Source organism: Neofelis nebulosa, chromosome 8 (assembly GCF_028018385.1).
Source record: "Neofelis nebulosa isolate mNeoNeb1 chromosome 8, mNeoNeb1.pri, whole genome shotgun sequence".
Classification (NCBI taxonomy): domain Eukaryota; kingdom Metazoa; phylum Chordata; class Mammalia; order Carnivora; family Felidae; genus Neofelis; species Neofelis nebulosa.
The window spans coordinates 115,402,668-115,426,114 of NC_080789.1; the positions used below are offsets into that span (position 1 = coordinate 115,402,668).

The window sequence follows — 23,447 nt, forward strand, 5'->3', positions numbered from 1 at the left end:
TCCCGGCACCTTCCTTCCAGGTTTGGAGGGGAATGGGGCACAGCCACAGAGGGACTGGTTGGTCTTTGGAGGAGAGCAACTTCCTCATAGGCGGGGACAGGGGAGTTAGTGGCAGAAGGATACAGATGTCCGGGTCAGGAGTTTCATTCTTGTGGGCTGGCCAGTAGAAGAAAGAGGCTCACCCCGTTCCTGAGCTGGATGACCTAATAAGGCTGCTTCCATCTTGCCTGCTTGAGTCTGGCCTGAGAGAGGACTCCCTGTTCTCCCTGGCAGGCACTGCAAAGGCCACAGTGTTTAGGATTTCTGAGCACCACTGAGTGTTCCAGCCAAAGACTCCCCATGTGACTTTCCACAGGGGTGCCAGGGGGAAGGGGAGGGTGCAGGGGTGGGGGAGGGTGTGAGAGGGAGTGGAAGGGTGCAGAGAGGGAGAGGGAGGGTACAGGAAGAGGGGAGGGTGCCAGGAGGGAGGAGGACAGTAGAGGAAGGAGGAGGAGGCTACAGGAAATGGGGGGGTGGGGTACAGGGAGGTGAAGGGAGGGTGCAGGAGGCAGGGGAGGTGCAGGGAGGAAGGAGAAGGGTGCAAGGGGTAGAAGAAGGAAGAGGGTGGGTGCAGGAAGAGAGGGGAAGGGTGCAGGAGTCCGGGGAGGTGCAGGGAGGAAGGAGGAGGGGGCAGAAATGGAGGAGAGGGTGCAGCGAGGGAGGGGAGGTGCAGGGAGGAAGGAGGAGGGTACAGGGAGGATGAAGAAGGGCATAAGGAGGGAGGGGCAGGGTGCAGGAGGGAGGGGAAGGGTGCAGGAGAGGAGCTTCCCCTCTCAGTCTCTGGCCCTAGGCTATCAGCTGAGACAAGGCCAACAGGAAAGAGGCCTAAGGAAAAATTAGGGGCTCCAGTTGTCTGTGGACAGCTTTTCTAAAGAAGTTTAAGCTAACGGGGCACCTGGGTGGCTCAGTCGGTTAAGTGTCCGACTTTGGCTCAGGTCATGATCTCATGGCTGATGGGTTCGAGCCCTGCATCGGGCTCTGTGCAGACAGCTCAGAGCCTGGAGCCTGCTTCGGATTCTGTGTCTCCCTCTCTTTCTCTCTGCCCCTTCCCCGCTCACACTCTGTCTGTCTCTTAAAACATAAATAAACATTCAAAAAAAATTTTTTTAAGTAGGTTTAAGCTAAGGAGAAAGGTAACTGAGAAGCCGAGCAAAAGAAAGACCTATTGAAGCAGGGATATTGGGGGTTGGAGGCATTTATGTAGTATTTTTGTGTGAGTCACAGCATTTCTGCTCACGGGAGGGCACATGGCCCTGACTGTGGCCCCCCGCTCATCTGGTTACACTTCTTTCCCTGCCTGGGTAGGAGACAGTATGAGAAGAGACTCCTCCACCTGGGGGAGAAGCTATTTGTTTTCTGTATCTGTTAGGCTCTTAGCATCTCTGAGCTAGAGGAAGTTTCGAGAGTCTAGGGAATCACGTGATGCCTTTCACAGGGAGGACACTGTGTCTTGATGGTTGCACAAGGGTGAGCGCAGGCTGGGTTCCCTAACATGACTCCCAGCGCCTCATTTTTGATAAATAAAAGACTGTTTTGTTTGAGCATTCTCTGCCATTGAAGAGCCCATTTTGAGGACTAAGGTTTCCTCGGGACACGAGAAGTTAAGGCCAGGGAGTGCTCTGTCACCTTTCAGATGTCCAAAGTAGGAGCTGGGGCACTCTGCCTTAGAGTTGAGATTTTATATTAAAGTAGCCCTTACTGTCTTTCATAAGCAACACCCTCAACCAACGTAGGCGGAGCATCCTCTTGGCACACTTGCCCGGCGCCGGCAGGTGTTTCTTCCAGGGCAAGGGTTAGCAAGTGGGTTTGCGCAGGCGCCGGGCTGTAGAAAGTGGGTGTGCGCAGGCGCCGGGCTGTAGAAAGTGGGATGGCGCGGGCACCGGGCTGTAGAAAGTGGGTGTGCTGCGCAGGCGCCGGGCCCTAGAAATTGGGTGTGCGCAGGCGCCGGGCCGTAGAAAGTGGGTGTGCGCGGGCGCCGCGCTACACCGAGTGCTAACCCCAAGCCCTAGCATGGTCGTTACCTAGCGGTGTGACCTTGGACGAGTCCCTTCACCTCCCCGATCCTTTGTTTCCCATTGCATTAGGGAGGGGGTGAAGTTGGACTGGTGTTTCTGGAACCCATACTGGCTGCCAGAAGGAAGAAAGGTAAGAGAGGGCCGGGGGGAGGGGACTCGGCTGCCCCCTGACTTTATCCACAGCACTGCCGGCTTCTCTCCTGTAATATAATCTCATGTGTGTTCTGTAGGATATGATATGATATGATCGATAGTATACAATGATAAATTTCAGGGTAAGGTTATGTTTGAAAGAAGGATTCCATTGACTAAAAGGTTTGAAAACCCGCGCATCAGGTGACTTCTGAGGCCCTTTTACCACCACGATCTGTGATTCTCTTATTCATTAAACAGCCCTCAGCGGTGCCAGAGAACACTGGCAGTGTTAACTTTGCTTATTTAGAAGCGCGAAAAAAATGCCAAGAATTCACAGTCGGAAAGACACCCTTTGGCTCCTCATTTATCTGGAGAGCCAAACACACTCACTTGGCAGATTGTGTAGACCTAGCGAAACGCCAGTGTGGGAGGAGCCCTCTTACTGCTCAGGGGCACATATTATTTCAAGCCAATTCTACACTCCCTGTGGCTGGGGTATATCTGAGCAGGTGAATCCGGACCCTGGGGGCGGTGGACAGAGCGGTAGGGGTCCAGCCAGACCAAGTGCACCTTAGGCAAATAAGCCTGGGGGTAAATAAGTATGTCCCCTTCCCTCTGTAACCTTCTCCCTGTGAACGAGGGCTGGGGCTGAGCATGTGGCTCATTCACCAATCACATTGTATATAGAATTACAGCATCGAGGGACTTTACTCTTAGGCTTTAGTAAGGAAAAATCTGAATTTCAACCCTCAGGACCAACGTGTGGGAGCAAATTGCTTGGCCAACTCAGCATGTGCATCTTAGGGTGGTTTTATGGTTCTTTACTTCACTCGACAAATATTTATTGAAAATCTGCCACGTGCCTGGCAATGTCCTAGAAGCTTGGGTGACATCGGTGAGCAAAACAGACACAAACTTCGGTCTCCCGGCGCTTGCATTCTCTTGTGTCATTCACTTGTCACTTGCTAGGCTCTCCCGAGGGGAGGTGTTACTGGAGTGTCTGAAGGGGAAGTTCCAGGGTGGAGGTTATAGCTGGTGCGTGGGGTAGTAACGGTACTCCCGCCCAGGGCTGTGGAAAGGCTAAATGGGTAACCCACTGCAAGCGCTTGGTGTGACGCCTGGCGCATAGTAAGTGCTCAGTTAGGTGGGCGGTCCCACTGTGGTCATGTCTCCACCTGCATTCTGTGGGGTTCTTCAGGGCGGTCGGGATGGTGCTGTTGGCCCTCTGTTTGGTTGCCGTGGGCGCTACGTCTGGGGAGAGCTTCAGAAGGATGTGGGGCTGTCCGAGGTTTGTTTTTCCTCTGCCTGGTGATTGATCAGGCGAGCAGGTGCTGTTGTCTGGGACAGGAGAGGCCGCTGTCCCCAGGTCAGAGGCGACTGTGCCAGCCTCCCTTGGGCAGATGGCCAGGGGGCTGCCTTCACCTGCGGGCTGTCTTCCACTCAAGGCACTTTGCTTTTTGGACTTGGCAGGATGCCTGTTCTGGGGGAGAAGACTGACATTCCTCCTCCCTGTCTCCCCTGTGTCGGGATCTCTGCGGCCTGAGTGCTGTGACTGAGGCACAGTCCTGCCTTGAACTGGCTGTGTGACCTGAAGGCAGCCGCTTCACCTCTCTGGTCTCAGCGTCCTCCTCGGCAGAAGAGGCAGTGATGCTCAGGTGAGACAAGAAGGTGAAAGGTCAGGCGAGGGTCAGGTGAGACAAGAAGGTGAAAGACTATAGAATGTAGGCAAGGTGCCAGTCCCCCTCACCCAGCCACCCTGCGTGGCTCTGTTCTGCCCACGGCTTTGCCCGCTAAGATCTTGCTGACTCTCACTTCTTTCAGGACTAACCTTCTTGTCGTCAGAATGATCTCCTGGCACATTTGGCCCCCTCTGTGATCCCAAAGCCAGGCAGGACCCGGGCTGCAGAGGTAGGACCCGCGTCTGTTGGGCCAAAGGCTTCTTAAAGCAGCGTCGGCTTTATTGCTCTTTGTGATGTCCCCTTCCTCTTCCACGGAGCCTCATCTGTAAGAAGTGCTTGACACGTGTCCCCTCCCGTGTGGTAGATACATCCGTGGGTGAGGAGCTGGCCCCTCTCTCCTGAAAACCTGTTTATTTCCTGTCGTGTAAGACATCGTGTCTGAAACCGTCTGGTCAGAAATCTAAATTTAGACTTTCTTTCTGCCAGGAGCTATGGAATGGGTTTGAAATGTGTTCCTCAAGGCTTCACTTTCTTTCTTGGGCTCCCAGAGGCTCAGCCAAGTAGCCACGTCCTGGGCATCGTCAGTCAGAGTCTTGGAGAAGGTTCTGGTTGAGCACGGATTTCTTGTGTCTAGAAGGTCCAGAACCCCCAGTGACCCACACGCTGGCCTGGAATCCACCCCCTCCCACCAGTGTGTGCTCCCCAGACCCTCCTGTCCTGGCCGTCAGGGATTCCTAGATGCTCTTCTCACGGACGACTCGTGACATTCACGGTGGCTCAGATGGGCTCTGTGTATCTGCGAATTGGATGCTACATGGGGTTCTGCTGACAACGCCTGCCGGGCGAGCCGGGGTCCAGAAGCCAAGGGCAAAATCAGGTCCTCTAAGGACAATGTTTCCAAAGCTCCAGCTTTCACCTGATTATTTGAATGATAAAATGAAGGCATTAAGACCTAATATAGGAAATAGCCTGCCTGAAGGAGCCGGTTAATTACTTTAATCTTCCATTCCCCATTTTTAGAGAGAATCTGGTCATAATCAGTCATGTAATACGAGTCACCAGATTAGTGTGGGCGGGGAAAGTGAAATGATACATGTAGGGACAGTAGGTACTGAAGAAGGCTAATGGGAAAAGAGGGCACTCACAGGTGCCGCTAGGCTTTAGGGAGCCTGAGTATTTGGGCCGGAGAGGAAACCTATAGGCCATCACACGGGTTTCTCACTGGCTGCCGTATGTTGTTTGAGGCCAGGAGATCTCAACCTCTGTTCTGTGGTGATAGAGCTGAAGGATCCATTTGCAGAATGGCACGCTTAGCCTGCGGTGTCAATCAGATAAGATCATGGGGCTCCATAAACCATACTTGCAGTATGGAGGCCCTTGGGAGGTGCCCTCCCCTTGAATCGAGGCTTGTCCTTGTAATTGGCTTTAGCCAATAAACTGCGATGGAATTTAACCTTGTACTAGTTCCGGTTAGCCTCAAGAAGTTAGCCTCAAGAAGACCTCGCAGCTCCTGCTTTACCCTTTTCGATGTCCCGGGCTTCTGTGTAAGAGGTCAGGCTGCCTTGACATAGACCACTGCAGGGACACGTGGGAAAGTCACAGGGAGAGAGGGGCCCTGACACTAGGTATGTAGAGAGAAGTCCGACTGTCTCCACGTGCCGCCTGAGCCCAGCCACTAGCAAACCAGCTGAGTGTGCCCATACGAGTGACCCCTGGTGACACCGACAGAAGAACCACTCAGCTGTCAAGAATTCTGGGAAAAAGTAAGGTAGTTGTTTTAAGTCACTAAGTTTTGGTATAGTTTGTCACGCAGCAGTAATTACCGGAACCGCCCACTTCTCAGGACAAATATTGTAACCTCCCCTCCCATGGGGACGCTCGTGTCTATCACCATCTGTACCAGTCAGGGCTCTCCAGGGAAGCAGAACCGATAGGATGGGGCTGCCTATAGGAAGAGGTTTAGTTTAAGGGATTGGCTCACACGATTGTGGAGACTTGGTGAGTCTCCATCTGATGGATGAGGCCAGCAAGCTGGAGACTCAGCAAGTGGTAGTTGAGTCCGAGGGCATCTGCTGAAAGCCAGGAAGAGTGAAAGCTGTTCTGGAAAGTTCCCTCTCGCTTGGGGGATGTTAAGTTAGCCTTTTGCTCTATTTGGGCCTTCAACTGATTGGATGTGGCTCACCCACACTTAGAGGGCAGTCTGGTTTACACAGAGTCCACCAATTTAAGTGTAAATCTCATCCAAAAACACCCTCACAGAAACATCCAGAATAATGTTTGGTATATCTATATTTATATCTATATCTATATGTATATCTATATCTATATGCAGTACATGAGCACTGTGGCCCAGCTATATTGACACATCATTTTTTTTCTTTTTTTTTTTTTTAATTTTTTTTAACGTTTATTTATTTTTGAGACAGGGAGAGACAGCATGAATGGGGGAGGGTCAGAGAGAGAGGGAGACACAGAATCTGAAACAGGTTCCAGGCTCTGAGCTGTCAGCACAGAGCCTGACGCGGGGCTCAAACTCACGGACCGCGAGATCATGACCTGAGCCAAAGTCAGATGCTTAACCGACTGAGCCACCCAGGTGCCCCTATTGACACATCAAAATAGCCATTACATCATCCATTGGCGAAAAACTAGGTTTCTTTCTTTCTTTCCTGGGTTAATTTTGTTATCTATTTTTCTTCCTTCATCTTATGACCTCTTAGAGGCAAATTTAAAAGGTGTTTGTTGTTATGGGCAAACCTCACAGTAATCAAAAACATATTCTTGGGGCATGTGGGAGGCTCAGCCAGTTGAGTGTCTGACTCGATTTCAGCTCAGGTCATGATCCCAGAGTCATGGGCTCGAGCTCAGCATCGGCTCTCTGGTGACAGCACAGAGCCTCTTTGGGATTCTCTCTTTCCCTCGTTCTCTGCCCCTCCCCGGCTTGCACTTGCGTGTGTGCACGCTCTCTCTAAATAAATACATTAATTAAACAAACAAACACCTTCTTAAACACACTGGGGACCTGGGGCTTCATCGTACCATGCCTCGGATCAGAGAAAATTAATTCTGAAAGGACCACGGGTCATTAGATGATTTTTTTTATCTCCATGCCAAATATTTGTGTGATTTGCTACGTCACAGTGATTTTCAAATGAACATCCTTTGCAAAGTGTAAAGCACATTTGTGAACCCCTGGAGGAAGGAATGCTTCTAGAAAGAACGTCAGCTGCTTGGCTGCGAGGGGGGTTAGAGGAACACTGGGTGCTGCCTCTTTGACAGCCAGTTCATCTTTCCCTGCTGGTGGAGCCACATTTGGTTTGGGGGCTTGTCCCCATTCCTGCTCGGGGTGGGCCTTCATTAATCTAATCAATCCTACCTATCAGAATAGTCCTACCTGTTTGGTTCAGGGGAAGACATGTGGCTTGAATTATTCCAATCAGAGGAAAGCTCAGAACCCTGAGCTCAGAACACTTTACGAGGGCTGGGAGCAAGAAAAGTTTTCTCTTCTGTGCGCTGTGGTAGGAATATTGGTACAAAGCCTAGAATAACTGTAGCCATTTGCTACCAAGAAGAAAGCCCGCCGAAACGTGTAGAAAAGAAGAGAACTGCAGAAAAATGGGGCCAGAGCCCCGATCAATCCAAGTCTAAAACCCGTCATACATCTGGACTTCTATCTGTGAGCCCTACTAAATTCTTCTTAATGTCTTGGCCATTTTAAGTTCAAATTTCTATTCCTTCCAAACTAAAGCATCCTGATCTGTACATAATATGCCCCATATGCCTTTCAAGAAGAGTTAAATTGTCACTTGACAGTTAAATTGACTGGCAAAGGCACTCTTAGAATAAGGCCACTGTCCTCTCTAAGTATTTTGAGGTCTGAGACGTCACCAGGGGGCTCAAATGGAGCCAGAGCTGAGGGCTACCCCTTTGAGAAGTTTCCTAGGAAGCAGGAATGAGAGATCACGGTTACAAAACAGATTTGGGGCAGGGCAGGGCAGGGGAAGCCTATTTAAACAAGTATCCGGGAACCTATAGGGCTATAATGTCCCGTCTGCTTCCTGAGCTTCATGGAAGGAATGGCTGTCTGGCCATGGTCAAGTTTCTAGCCCTTTCTGTGTGGGTGGAAAGACTCAGACCACAGTAATTCTGACATGTGGTTAAATATTTAGAAATGATATAAGTTGGGCACCAGGAGAGATTTAGGAAAGCTCTAAAGTTATGTTTTTCTTCCGAGTACCTGGCCCTTCTTTTCTCCTTTAATTTCGTTTCCCGGCTTTCAACCAGGTAGTAGATGTCCACTGCCTTTCAAAACCTGCCGTTTGGAAAGTACTGAACATCAGCCACGTACTCTTGAGTATCATGTAGGTTCCCAGAAGCTCAGTCAGAAAACCCTTACGTTTTAACTACTCTGCAGCAGCTTGAATGATGGCTCCACAAAATATACGTCCACCTGGAATTTTGAATGGGACCTTATTTGGAAAAAGGATCTTTGCAGATGTAATTAAAGATCTTAAAATTAGATCATCCTGGAGTATCTTCATGGGCCCTAAATCCAATGACAGGTGTCCTTAGAGGAAGAGGAGAAGACACGGAGAAGGGAAAAAAAACAGGGGAGGCCACATGGTGATGTAGGCAGAGATTGGAGCGGCTGCCAGGATGTAGGAGAGAGGCCCAGGATGGATGCTCCCTCAGAGCCTCCAGGAGGAATCGAACCCACCGACACCTGGCCTCCAGAACCGTACGGGAATAAATTTCTGTTGTTTTAAGCCATCCAGTTTGTGGCAATTTGTTATGACAATCCTGGGAAACTCATATAGCGAATGGCTATGGTTATGCTAGGCTTTGTACCAATATTCCTACCACAGCGCACAGAAGAGAAACCTTTTCTTCCTCCCAACCCTCATAAAGAGTTCTGAGCTCAGGGTTCTGAGCTTTCCTCTGACCGGAATAACTCAACCCACATCTCTTCCTCTGAACCCTGATCGGGGTTCCTACTGGTTTCCTTCAACAGGGTATTGCGTAGAACAGATGTTGTATTGTGTAGAAGGAAATGCAGAATTTCACTTATTGTAAGATGCACCTTTCCCTGCATTTTAATGAAAATGGAATGCGTTTGATGTCGTGTTGGATTTGACAACATCAGTACAAATGAACTTTTTTCTGTCCGTATTTCCCGCTTTTCCCTATGCTCTTTCAAGCAGTTATTCTTTCCTTATTGCTTCAAGGGAGAGGCCTGCATAGAGGGGAAAGCAGGAAAAAATAAAGAAAAGCCTTTGGACTAAGTGTTTTCTCAAACCGGGACCATTAAAGAGATTATACCAGGTGCCCAAGAGGCAAAACCCTCTCTCTGCGAGGGAGTGGCTCAAGGAGAGAGAGAAGCAGCCATAAAGGTAAAAACCATGATGGCAGGGCGTGCAGAGGTGTGGAAAGTCCGTCAGCAAGAGCCTCGTGCCACACATGCTTCTAAGAGCTTTGGGTGTTACCTCATCAGACCCCGCACTGCATCTTGTGGACCAAGAACTATGACTTCCCCCAGATGGCAGAGACTCAGACAGAAGAAATGAACGCTTCCCCCAGTGATGTGGCCAGCAGCTGGCAGAGCAAGGATATGAGGGGTCTGGGTCTAGAGTTGTTGCTCTTAACCACTAGGCTAAGGCCGCGTCTCCATGATTCTAGGATGTTTTGGGGGACCCAAGACTGGAGAACCTGGGGTCCACTTTGCAAGGTGGCGTCCTGGGAAGCAGCAACACCACGCACATATTGTGTTTTTGTCACAGTTCTAGGCACATGGGTGAGAGACAGACTCGCAAAGAGCTGGGTGTGGGATACCCCATATCCACCATGGCACAAAAGCAGCAGAGTGACCATGATGCCCTCCCTTAACGTGGCTCAGCGATGGCACAGAATGTCAAGGTCACATGGACTGCAGCCATCGCCAGCTCTTCAACCACGTGGCTCATGGCCAAGGCTGAGAATGGGAAGATCCCTGCATGGATGTATGGAGTAGGCCTTGAGGGCTAGACATCCCCTCAATGCCTCGGCACTAAGAGAACCTGCTAGAAGTCAGACACGACCTCCGGGAAGATGGGAAAACCTCAAATCAAAGGATATTCCATTCTTTGAAAGATTGGCTTTTTAAATGGAAAATGGGTAATAGAGAAGCCAAATTATTTATTATTATTATTATTATTATTATTATTATTTCTTTTTTTTACATCTGAGAGTTAAAGACCTTTACAAATAGGGCTTTCAATGAACCTTTGTTAAATGACTGACATAAATACGTTGAATAGAAATCTGCTTCCTATAGCATGCACACATTTATTCTGGTTCCATTTCTCAGACCACACACAACTAGTTGAATCCCTTTTCTACCAGATAACTCTTGTTTTTGCCAAACCAGTCTTTGATGCCCCACCAGAGGGCTCCTCGTGAGTCATACTTTTTTAAGATCCATACTATTAAGATATAATTTACGTACAATAAAATGTACCCATTCTGAGCGTACAGTTCAATCAAGTGTGGCAGAGGTGTGCACCCGGGTAACCACGAGCACAGCAAAAATATGGAACGTTTCCATCACACCCCAAATTCCCACTCCTCCCTCAATACTGGCCTGGGGCAACCGCTTTTCTGCTTCCTGTCACTCTAGATTAGTTTTGCCTTTCCAAGAATTTCACATAAATGGAATCATATGTCATATTTTAAGTTTCTATAAAATAAATGGAAAAGCCAGAGACACCCCATTAAAGAGAACGGGTATCGCTGAAATGCACCAGCTTGGCCAGCTTGCCTAACGCTGCCTGAATCAGAGACAGCCGTCCTGCCGAACTGCCACCCTTCCCCGCCTCCCAGCCCCCCTCCGCTCCCTTCTGTGTGGCGCTCTGTATCCACGACCATTCCCTTCCCTCCCTCTTGGAGCCATATTTCCCCTCTTGGACCACGTTTGCTGATTGAGAAAGTAAACAACAAATGAAACCTCTGGAAGAGCATCTTTGCCGAAGAGGCTGCTGATCCCTGGGGAGAACCAGACAGGAAGTGTGTCCACTCAGTTCTTACTGACATCCCAGATAATGTAAACTCCCCATTTCCTCTACAGCTGGCTCAGGAACTGGCCTCTCCGACACAATGGGAGAAGCTTCGGTTTCCCATTATTTAACAGTTGGACACCCCTTTGCTCTCCTGGCTCCTAGTACTATCCGTCCCTCTCTTGTCAAGAGTTTTGTTTTCTTTCTTCATCGTCACCTCCAGGCTGAATAGAGGGCGAGACAGAGTGATGGTCTAGTCTTTCAATCATTTCCTCTTCTCCTTAAACCTGCCTGGTTCTTCACCCATGTGCAGGACATTTTTGATGCCTGAGTAGACAGAAATGGGCTTCTGGAGTGGAGCTATCAGTTGACATACTGTTGTTATTCTTCCCAGTAAAAGCTCTTCCGCAAGAGAGTGGCTGCTGGTAACAATACATCTGCAGAAAACAGAAAATGAATATGCAGTGCATATAAACCAAAGAACATTACCCTCCTCTGGTTTTCTGAAGCATATCCAGGCAGGCAGGGGAAATGTCGGTGCCTTCCACAGTGTGTGGGTTGGACCAGTGGTTCTCAAAGTGTGGTCCCCAAACCAGTGGTATCAGCACCACCTGACATATTAGTTATCTGTTGCTGTGTGATAAGTTACCCCAAAGTTTAGTGGCTTTAAGTATCAACAAACTTGTCTTATTTCACACAGTTTCTGTGGGTCAGGAATTTAGAAGTGACTTATCTGGGTGAATTTGACCCAGAGCTTCTTAGGAGGTTGCAGTCAAGTTGTTACCGCAAGCTGCAGTAATCTGAAGGCTCAACTGTGGCTGGAAGTTGATGCTTAGAGAATGAGAGAGCCTTGTCTTTAAATCACATGTCCTCACATCCATCAAATATAGTTAGAATTGGGTCACGAAATCTAGCCCATCTCCAAAGGATGAAAGTAAGACTCCATCTTTTGAAAGGAGGGATGTCAAAGAATTTATGGACATATTTTTAAATGATTGCACCTGGCTGAGAAATGCAAATTTCTTGGGCCCACTCCAGACCTGCTGGATCAGAAACTCCGGGGTTTGAGTCCAGCAATCTGTTTCACAAGCCCACAGGTGATCTGATGCTGGCTAAACTTGGGGAACCTCCAGGTTAAAGTAAAGAGTGAGAAAACCTCACCTCACTTGTGGGTAACTGCGGTGAAGCCTTACCAACCAAGGCTACCTTTTCGAATCTGGCCATTAATGAATTTAATGAAAGGCACTAGCCTTACTTCAAGTTAATCCACAAAAAAAGGTGTGGTAGGCAGAATAATGCCCGCCCCCCACCAAAGATGCCTGCAGCCTGGAAAGCCGTGCATATGTTGCCCAATAACATGGCAACTGGGGCTCTGTGGCTATGATTAAAGTAGGTTCTTGAGTTTATCTTGAGCTTCAGGAGGTTATCTCTGCTTATCCAGATGGGCCCAAGGTAGTCACAGGGTCCTAATAAGGGTGAGGCAGGAGGTTCCGAGTCAGAATCCGAGGAGAAAATGTGATGATGGAAGCAGAGGGAGACTGGAAGATGCCATACTGCTGGCTGTGAAGATAGACAAAGGGCTTTTCACCAAGGAGTGCTTGCAACCTCGAGAGGGAAGTGAAGAAGACAAATTCTCTCCCAGAGCCTCCAGGAGGAATGCGGTTTTGCCACCACTTTGATGTTAGCCCACAGAGGCTCAGGGTGGACTTCTGACTTCACGAACTGAAAAAGAATTAGCTCGTAGTAAGTTGTTACAGCAGCAACAGGAAGCTCATACAGAAGAGCTCTTGTTTGAGCCTTCCTTTTGGTGGAACAGAGAGGAGATTAAGAAGGATGAGGTGGTGGGGGGCAGGGAATGATGGGCTTCCTCAGATGCTTCCACGAGGAGAGTAGACATGTATTTCATTGCAAAGTCTCTCCTTGTATTTCTACCTACATAAGAGAAATGGTCTAGAACTGCGCCATTCAGTAGCCGGTAACCATGTGAGGCCGTCTACATTAACATTTACATTAATTGAAATTACATAAAATTAAAAGTTCATTTCCCAGTCCCATTAGCCCCATTTCTTTTTTTTTTTTTCAACTTTTTAAATTTATTTTATTTTTTTTTTTATTTTTGGGACAGAGAGAGACAGAGCATGAACGGGGGAGGGGCAGAGAGAGAGGGAGACACAGAATCGGAAACAGGCTCCAGGCTCCGAGCCATCAGCCCAGAGCCTGACGCGGGGCTCGAACTCACGGACCGCGAGATCGTGACCTGGCTGAAGTCGGACGCTTAACCGACTGCGCCACCCAGGCGCCCCCCATTAGCCCCATTTCAAGGGCTCCATGTCCAAACGTGGCTCGCGACTAATGTATTGGGTAGCACAGACACAGAACATTTCCATCATTGCAGAAAGTTCTGTTAGACCACACTATTCTAGAGTTTTGATCTTTTTCAATTTCAAGTAAGTTGTTTTTTTTTTTTTAAATCTTATTCCACATCATATCCATCAGCATGATTGCAAGTGGGTACTATCAGACTCCTTTAGCTCCTTAAACTTGTATTTGTTGGTAGTGCTCATTAACTAGACTTTAAAGAACTTGCGCCTCAAGGGGCTTCTAGGGATTCACAGGCGCCTTAGGAAATAGAACTGGGGGGAGTGTGTCTGTGTGTCCATGTATGTAAGGGAAGATGGGGGAGCAAGACCTTCACCCCTGCCTTCACTGGAACAACTTCCTCCATTGTGTTTCACTGCTGAGCTCATGCCAGTCCATGTGAAGAAAGATTCCACGGTTTTAAAAAGAAGAAAGATTTTAAAACCTTAAGGCTGGAGGGAGGGTCCCCACCCCACTTCTTCTTTGTCCCCTCCCATAATCTCCTGCAAGTCGTTTGGCCAAGATTTTCCTTCTCACCTAAGACCATGACCAGAAGCAACAAGTCATTTGCTCTTGAATGTTGACGTGGATTTATTATGTGGAGTTTCTGTATTTGTGAAGATCTCTTTAAAAATGGATCCACAAAATTATTTAGAGGATGCAGTTAATTTGGAAAATAGTTTATTGGGTTGGTCATTTTCCTCCTGGGATTAGCTCAACTATTTTGTATTTCTATTCTCAGAAACATTATATTCTGTCTTATTTAAACACACACACACACACACACACACACACACACACACACACCTGTACTTTATAAAACACACTGGACCTGTCCGTTGCAGTAAAGTTTTATAGTGCTTCTGGCAAAAAACAATAAAGTTTGGATAAAAAGGGAGAGCCTTTGGAAGTTTCTTCAAATCGTATAATCTTCAACCCCCAAGGGACTTCTCTGCAGCACTGATAGCCCAGTTGGTTCAGGAGAAGCTGGATGAATCAGTGGTAGGAGGCTCACATTTGATAGGTAAAGCTAATAAGCTTTCTATATTTTGTATGTTAAAAGTATTGAATGGGGTAGAGGTCACACTTCTTGCCTCTGGCAATAATTTCACTTTTATCAACTACTGTCTTGCTTGAAATATATCCAGATTCCCCAAGCAGAGGAAAATCCCTAGGGCAGTGAGCACGTCTGTGCTTCTCCCTCTCCTGGGCAGAATAAGCGCTCAGCAGTGCCCTGCTATGGACAAGAGCCTATCTCTGGAGCTTGCCTGGGTCACACAGGCTCTCTAGGCTTCAATTTTCTCATCCCTGGAAATCCAAACGGTTTGTGGATTAGTAGTGCCTCTGTTTATTTCTAGCCCTGAAGTTCTTTGATCATGTGATGGTTGCAAATAATTAAAATCAAATAATTCTGAATTTTAAGAAAGAAAATCCATCAGTTATGAGAGCAGTAACAGAAATTAGACCATATTTGATAGCAGTCATTATTTCCACTTGACTATGAATGTGTCTGTAGCCATGTGTGAATGAGAGCAAGTCTCATTGCAAAATGCCATTGAGCAAGGAAATGCTGGAGGTGGGTCTCCTGCCGCTCAGGGAGCAAACACCTAGGGGGCCCCTCATTTCAGTGAACCCTCTCCGAGGCCCTGGAAAGGGCCTGAGCAATATGATTACATGTTCATATATTTTATAAACCTAGAAAAGCACAGTTATTTTAGCTGGAATCTGTTCAGACTGCCATTGGTTTCCATTCCTGCTTCCTCAGCTCTTGGGTCAGGGTTGGGGTAGTCTGGGACATTTGGGGGATCCAGCTAAGAAAAGATGAGCTGGGGATATACTTGCTTTGAATTTAGTAGGATATGTATTTTTAAATTTTTTAAAGCTTATTTATTTTGAGAGAGAGAGAGAGAGAGAGAGAGAGAGAGAGAGAGAGAAAGTGCACATGCGAGCAGGGGTAGGAGAGAGAGGAGATAGAGAATTCCAAGCAGGCTTTGCATGCTGTCAGCACAAAGCCTGACGTGGGGCTAGAACCCATGAACTGTGAGATCATGACCTGAGCTGAAATCAAGAATCAGACGCTTAACCGACTGAGCCACCCAGGTGCCCCAGAATTTGGCAGGAAATACTGATATGGGTCACTCCAAGGGATCTAGAAGATCACTAGGAATTTAGAGTTTTTCCCATTTCCGCAAAACCTCTTGTGGAGGGGTTAATATAACAATTGGTAAGAAGTCAGAGAATAGGGAAGAGGAAAATGAAAAACCCTGAAGGAAGAGTTTATCTCTGAATAATCAGTCCTGTTGTAATAACCAGCAGTATTTAGGAATTCAGCGTGCTGGGGACAAGGGCACTGTGTTAAAGTTGTGTTCAAATCTCATTTGTGCCAAATGCTGACTTCGTAATTATGGAAAAAATATTTTTCATTGGATCTGTTCCCTCCCCCATTGATGGGGATGCAAATATCTACCTCCCATGTTTGTTGTGACCTTTAAATGCCATAACATGTATATGTGCATAACAGGCGCTCCATAAGTTACAGATTTTTTTTTAAACTAGTACCATGGAATGTTCTCTTACAGTACAGTTAATGTGAATATCAAAAATTCCAAGCAGGGGAAAAGATCTCTTCTAGAGATTGTTGAGGTTGGGAGGGGCCTTGAGATGTTTAAACAAGGAAATTGTGACTTGCACTCTAGGGAGTGGCAAAGCTGGTCTTAAAACCCATGTGACCTAACTGGGAGTATAGTCGGAACAAGTGGGTCCCCTTATATTGAAAATAAATCAAGAAATAAGTGCACTGCACAGAAAGCTATGCATGAAGCACTCCTGGCTGGTAAAGGTGGTTGTCTTTGATCAGTGCCTGGGAACCATATGTTATTATCCCAGCGTAAACCTCGCCCCTGCCCTATGAGGTGGTTGGAATAGAGCCTCATTTTACAGATGGAAAAACGGTGACCCAGAACAGTGAAGCGTTTGCTCAGGGTCACCCAGTAACAAATGACAAGGCTAGAATTCAATAGTATGTTGAATTCCAAAGGCGCGCCTATCCGCCTAGTTCACACTGTCCTCTAAGACTCGGTGTGTGTCCACAGTGGGCTCTCTCCATCCCTGACCAGATTGCAATGCCAAACCACTCACTGGAACTACTTTCTCCCCTCGGACTGAAGTCTTGGTGATGGCACCAGGGCTGCCATTTCTAGTTCACCTGGACATCACTAAAAAAATATGTGATTCCCTTAAAGAGGTTTATAAAGTATCCCAGTGTTCTCAAAAATAGTCTTGTAAAGTCAAAGAATTAAAGGAAAAAGCCAAGAATTTGTTTGACCTACATCTGAACCCAAACATCTGCAAAGTTTTTTCATTTAAAAGACCCTTGAGTTCAGTGGCTCTCAGCCTTGCCTGACATTAGAGCCACTTGACGAGCTTTAAGATGATTCCATGCCCAGGCTCCACCCAAGACTAATAAAATGAGAGTCTCCAAGAGTCGGCCCTGAGACTGGCAGTTTTTAGAATCTCACCAGATGAGGCTAATGTATTATATACCACTAAGGTTAAAGACTGGATGACCTTCCTCAATAATCCTTCCCAATGCTAAATTTCTGACACTCTCAGAAAAAAAAAAAAAAAAAAGCCTCATTCTTAACCAGGGTGACAGGTAAGTTTCCCTGGCAATTTTACATAGTGCAGAGGTGTTGATCAGCTTAGTTTTGTTTTTTTTAAGGCCATTTGTTGCTGTATTATCAAAACTTTAAAAACTGTACATTCCTTCATACAGCATTTCAATTTCTAGGACTTTACCCAGAGGAATTAAGAGATGTCTGCAAAGAATTTCATGTGGAAGTTCATTAAAGCATTATGTGTGACAATGAATTTTGGAGACAGACTAGGTATCCAATACCGAAGGTGACCTTTGGAGAAAGCTATAGTGTATTCATATGAAAGGATGCAACCATTCCATTCTGTTTCGGTGCCTGTTAACCAGCACAGGAAATACTGTAGAAGGAAGAATATACATCAGTTTTGGGTTATAATACATGTATTTTTCATATGCATAGGGAAAAATATTGAGAGTTTAGTTTCAAACATATTATGATGTCAGTTGTTACCTTATGGTTGCCTTACGACTGTCCCCCGCCCCCCAGCTTTATTGAGATATAACTGACGTATAACATGACTGGCTTTTTTTTTTAATTTTTTTGAATGTTTTTATTTATTTTTGAGACAGAGAGAGACAGAGCACGAGCAGGGGAGGGGCAGAGAGAGAGGGAGACAAAGAATCCAAAGCAGGTTCCAGGCTCCGAGCTGTCAGCACAGAGCCTGACGCAGGGCTTGAACTTATTGACTGTGAGATCATGACCTGAGCTGAAGTCGGACGCTCAACTGACTGAGCCACCCACGCGCTCCAACATGACTGGCTTTTTTAAATGTTCTTTTGGGTTTTCCAAATTTCCTGGTTTGAATATTATTACTGTTTGGTTAGAAACCATAATAAATAAATAAATAAATAAATAAATAAATAAATAGTCTGTAGGAAATGGTAGGTTAAGATGTAGTCTAGAAACGTGTGTGCCTCCATGGCTCACTTACCCTTCATGCATTATTTTTCATGGCAAGAATACCTAATTGCTGGAACAGCTGTTCGGCTGTCTTCAGAAGAGAACATCCTCCTATTTTGTTGTTCAACTCAGCTGTCTTTAGGACAGACTAGAACATTCTTTTTCTGTCTTTTTTTTTTTAACTACCCAGATACCCCTTGACTAAAGTCAATATTTAAGGTCATAAGAGTGGGAGAGTATCAGCTAGACTCTCAGAGATAGGAAGCTGCTGTAAGGAAAATCCACAAAATAGCATTGAACCTAGGCCTTGGTAAACAGCAAGTATTTGTTGAACGAATAAGTGAAGATTATATTTGGTAACACTCTTTGCAGCAGAAAACATAGGGAAAATCATATTTGTGGCTTTGTTTTGTTTTGTTTTGCTTTGTTTTGTTGCTTTTTTAATAGCTGCACTGTCCCTTTAACAACTAAGGTGTCCAGGGGTGCCTGGGCGGCTCAGTCGGTAAGCTTCCCACACTTGGTGCCAGCTCAGGTCATGATCTCACAGTTCATGAGATGGGGAGCCCCATGTCGGGCTCTGTGCTGACAGCTGTGGAACCTGCTTGGGGTTCTCTCTCCCCCTCTCTGCCCCTTCCCTCCTCCCCACCTCTCTCCAAATAAATAAATTCTAAAAAAATGAAAATAAATAAATTGTCTCTCTGAAAATTTTGGAAAACTTTCAGCTAAGAAGTTAATTGTGGACTATTCAAACTTGGGTTTGCTCTATGTTTAAGGCATTTTTCAGTGAAAACTTCTTTCCTGTTTCCTAGGGTAAAAGCAACAGGCTAAAATTCAATTCTGAAAGGAATGATGAGGAGGGAGAAGATGGGTGAAATTTGGATTTCAAACTTCTTTACTATCTGGAGTCTAGAAGTAGCTTATGATAGGTAGAATAATGCCCCACCCCAAAGATGTCCACATCCTGATCCCCGGAGCCCAGAATATGTTACCTTCTATGGCAAAAGGGATTTTGCATAAGTGATTGAGTTGAGGATCTTGATTTGGGGAGATTTTTCTAGATTATTTGGCTAGGCCCAAATTAATCAAGGAGATGTACCTGTGGAGCAGTCAGAAAGGTGTGACCTTGCTGACTTCTAAGATAAAAGAAGGGGCCACAAGCCAAGCAGTGTGAGCAGCCTCTAGAAACTGGGAAAGACAAAGACGTAGATTTTTCTCCCAGAATCTTCACAAAGGAAGGAAGCCCTGCACACACCTTGATTTTAGCCTGGTGAGACCTGTGTCGGGCATCTAACTTTCAGACTGCAAGATGATGAACTTGTGTTGTTTTAAAGCCACTAAATCTGTGGAGATTTGTTACAAGAACAATAGAACACTAATACATAGCTGAAATTATATAACTTCCATTAGTCATTTTTCTTGCTTCTTATAGATTTATTATATATTTGGGAGCAAATCCTAGCATAGTGTCTTTTACATTTTAGTATTGATTTGTGGGGTCTTGAATCCTAGTTTTCTTCTCCTCCTTTATCTCAGGATGCTGTGCTCCTCAGACTCTTGACTGGCCTCTAGATACAAAAAAAAGGAATCTGGAATTATTCCCCAGGAAGCTCCTCTTTCCAAGCCCGAGAGAGGAGGAACGTTGCTGTGCACAAGGATATGTCCAGTGAGATTAGAGGCTGTAATTGTGGGAACTGGGCCATGTAGAGCAAGATGTAAATCCTTGAAATCATTTTTAATGAAACATAAACATTGAGTTTGCATGAGGGCCACGGTTTCTGGGTGGTTGGCTCTAACTTTGGCAATCAGGACTTAGAGGGAAAATCTTCCAGTTTTAATGGACTCCAGATGTTCTGGTCCCAGCTGAAAATTTTCATCATTCATGGTTAATATTTTTGTCAGCAGCAGAGTTTTGTTGTAATATCTCCAAATTGGTGATAGTGGTTGTTAGTCATCAAACAAGGTCCAAATGAGAGTTTAATCTTGGGGTCACTTTAAGCATCCCATCGCACTCCATTTAATTAATAATTGCTTAATAGTATAGCCACCAGAAATTTTTTTTTGCGGGATAATGGACTACATGACTATCTGATGACAACCATCCACTGAAATTAGGTATGAATACACTGTGCTGTTTTAACAATGGCTGGGGTCCTGGCCAAGGTCTAGAAGAAGGAAACCAGGATGTCAGGTGGCCATCATGTTGGGCAAATAAAGAGGCAAAGGTTTATTGCAAATGACAGTGAACCTCTTCATCATAGAATTTAGATTAAATTCACATCAGTTGGGGAACATTGAAGCAGTTATTTTTGAGAAGCACTTGGGAAGATCAGCTAAAAAAAAAAAAAAGACAACTTCTGTTTTTAGGACAATAATGTCATGACCACCTACACTTAATAAAAGATAAATCTACAAGTTCTCTTCTGGGATATGGTTTTAATCACGTAAGTAGTCTAAAACTAAGTACATTACTTGTATTCACGGTTCAGTTTCTTTTGATGAATGAGAAGAGCATAGCTGACCTTCCTAGAACCCTTTTTTGAGAATTGCTATCTACACACCATCTTGAATCCATAAAGAAGGGAGAGCGGACTGCATTTGTGCTTATGGTTATGTGATAGCAGGACCCGGTAGAATAAGTTATGTTGAAAAGGTGTTTGAAAGGCCTGTTGTTACCCTCCTGTTTAGAAAGGGCTTGGTTTATAATTTGCTAATAAGTCACAACCAGGCTGTCCTGGAGCTTTTATCAAGTACTTGTATAGTGCTTATAGTCATTGGTGTAACTAGATAATTTTTGAAGTTTTATTGCCAGGGCATATGGTTTCATGGTTAATTAGGGGCCTGGATTATAGGCCTCTCACGCCACTTAGCAAATGAATAATTTGTGGCTACTGACAAATAATAGAATCTCTTTGGGCCTTTGTAATTTAAAAAAAAGTGATAATAAATCATTTGCCTCTATACTAAGTCTTTAATCAGCAGAACACTTCGGGAGTTTCATGGCTTATAAAGAAAAGGTCATTTGCTGGAATGTTAGCACAAAGGAAAGATGTTAGTGCCCATTCTAAATGTGTGTGCAGGCTGCTCACTGGGGAAGATGTCGTGCCTCCCTCATTTTTCCATTTTCCTCCTCATTCGGGTCCAACAGGCATATCACCCATAAAAGGGAGACACAGTGGTCCCGCCCCATCCAGAGGGACTGGCAGAGCCCATAGCTAGAATTGGCAAGATTTTAAAAATACATGTTTTGGTTTTCCCAGATTGTCTCAACTGTCGATAAGTACTTTTGGAAATTTAAGTCACAGACCCATTCTTTTATGATGCTTTCCAGCAAGTACTCACCATACACAGTCTTCTTAGACGTCCCCTGGCCCCCTTTGAAGCCCAAGGCTCATTTCCATGTGTAAATCCACATGGACAATGTCACAGCCGGCTCTAGAATTACCAGTGAGCATTGGTCCCAGGTGCTCTGAGGAATCTGACTCTGAAGCAAGGAAAGGCTTCCTTTTGCTAGCTGAAGTCCTGGATTTTCCTCCTCAAAGTCATGAAATAGTTTGCTAGCTCCAGATGGAGTGATACAATGTGATGTAAGAGGTAACGGGAACGAAGTTCTGTTCTAATGTTAAATATCTGTCTTCTCTACCCCGTCCCGGATGGTTATTATTGAAAATAAAAGTAATAATAACAGAATAACAGTGCTGAGGGGAGCCAGCATTGCTTAAACCTTGATTATGTGTCAGACACCCTGCTAAGCACATTACCTTCATTGCATACCCTCTAATCCTAAAGGCAACCCAAAAGCAAGGCACCATTAGTATATCTGTCTCTATCTTACAGGTGGGTCGGGAATGGCTAAGATATTTAATTGTTGGGTCAAGCATGGTACACTGTTTTCTCCTGCTTTTCAAATGTGTTTATCCATTCTTTGAACAAAGGTTTATGGAGTACCTACTGCGGCCCAGGCCCTGTTTTAGTCTCCGTATACTCCTGAGAAAGATGTGATGAACTCAACAAATTCCTTCGTTCTACGGGAAGAAAGAAGGTTATACAAGAGCAGTGGGCTTCTGAGAAAATGAGGAAATGCTAACCTCATTGACCGGCCTCCTGCATCTGCCCTGAGGGACAGTAACAAGAACCCCATCTCGCAGGTGGGTGTCTGTCATAGTCACCTTTTCAGCTGGGTGGGGAGAATGACATCCAGAGAATGTGAACTGTTCTTATTTCGGGCTTTCTGCAAAGATCGAAAGGGGAGGTCTGGCCTAAGAAACGATGGGGGAATTTCCAGGTCCGAGAAAACTCGCTAATGAACTTGGAATCCTGGTATCTCCATTGGAAAGGGCCTCATACTCTTGGAGTCCAGCTTTTAGACCAAATTTCTCTTCAGTACGAGATACTCCTCTTAATAGGTGGTCAGAGTACCTCTGCGTGCACACGTTTAGTGCTAAGGAACTCTACCTCATGAGGCAGTCCATTCTGATGCTAAAGGTTGTTTTTCTTAATACTGAGCCAACAATGTGCCTCCACAGGACTTCTACTCATTGATCCCCATTTTGTTAGCTGATGTCATGCCAAATCAAGATAATTCCTTTTTTATAAAAAGGCCCTCAAGTGTCTAAAATCAGCACATTAAGACTTTATTTCTTGCTCCTTCAGCCTTCCCTCACGTGTTATGTTTCCTAAATCCTTCGCTGTCTTAGCTGGAGCAAGGGACGCTGGAAATTCATGCGCTGGGCCCATTCAAAGCTCACTGGGAAGAGCTATTAATAGATACTACTTAAGTGACAAGAGGCTGTGAAGGAGGGGTGGGGTGTCTCCTTTGGTCATTTGGACGTGGACAAAGCATCTTTAGAGTCCCAGAGGTTTCTGAGGTCAGGGCTCATCTGGCTGGTATTTGAGGCCCTAAATAGTACTTAGGACACTGGGAATAGCCTTTAGAGGACCAGGCTGCAGACTCTGACACAGTACCAGGGAAGAAAATCTGATGGCTCTAGAACATACTTGTTCCTGGCAGTTTATGCGGCCATCTCTGGGGAGAATGTTATTTGCAGGGAGAAAGGGGATGGGTGGAATTAAAGCTTATGGATTCTTTGATACTCTAAACTCTCTTGGAAACCACAACTACCTTAAATTCCAGCTAGTTCACCCTCATAAATACCCCCCATCTTTTGTAAAGAACTAAAATTGAGAAAAGGCCACTGATGGCCCCCTGACTATCTATGCCCCCTCTACATGATAAGACCAGGATACCCGACCTACTCCCTCCTACCCACTCTAAGAGTAAAGGAAAGGTTTTTTGGCATGATGTTGTACCTAAATGTAGGTCATGTAGGCCATTACCAGTAATAGAAACTCATTTTTAATATTACTTGCATATGATGGTAAATTATTTTGTTGTTTGCCTCACTGATATTTTCAGAGGGATTTGTCTCTGGTATATGAAGCTTGGTTATAACCTACCCTGTAGATTCAAAGCCATGTTAATATAATGATGAAATGTTACTTTATCATGATTTCTTCTGCTTAACAGAATGCCTCTTATTTGTTACTTAACTGTATTAATTGCTACACTTTGCCACCAGCTTTGACGATGATACATCCTTTATAATACCTACATGGTGGAGTGAACAACATTATCTCCAT

At 45.7% G+C, this 23,447-nt stretch overlaps 1 long non-coding RNA gene across 2 annotated transcripts in view; it reads left to right on the forward strand.

Annotated features, from left to right (window-relative positions):
* The first annotated feature begins 1,979 nt into the window (after positions 1-1,979).
* Positions 1,980-23,447, forward strand: part of LOC131483446 (uncharacterized) — a 37,735-nt gene continuing 16,267 nt past the window's right edge. Inside the window, exons 1-3 of one of the 2 annotated variants that reach the window (XR_009247683.1) lie at positions 1,980-2,184; positions 3,660-3,844; positions 21,743-21,955. This is a non-coding gene — a long non-coding RNA (uncharacterized LOC131483446). The remainder of the gene's footprint in view (positions 2,185-3,659; positions 3,845-21,742; positions 21,956-23,447) is intronic. The other variant, XR_009247684.1, reaches the window with a different exon arrangement.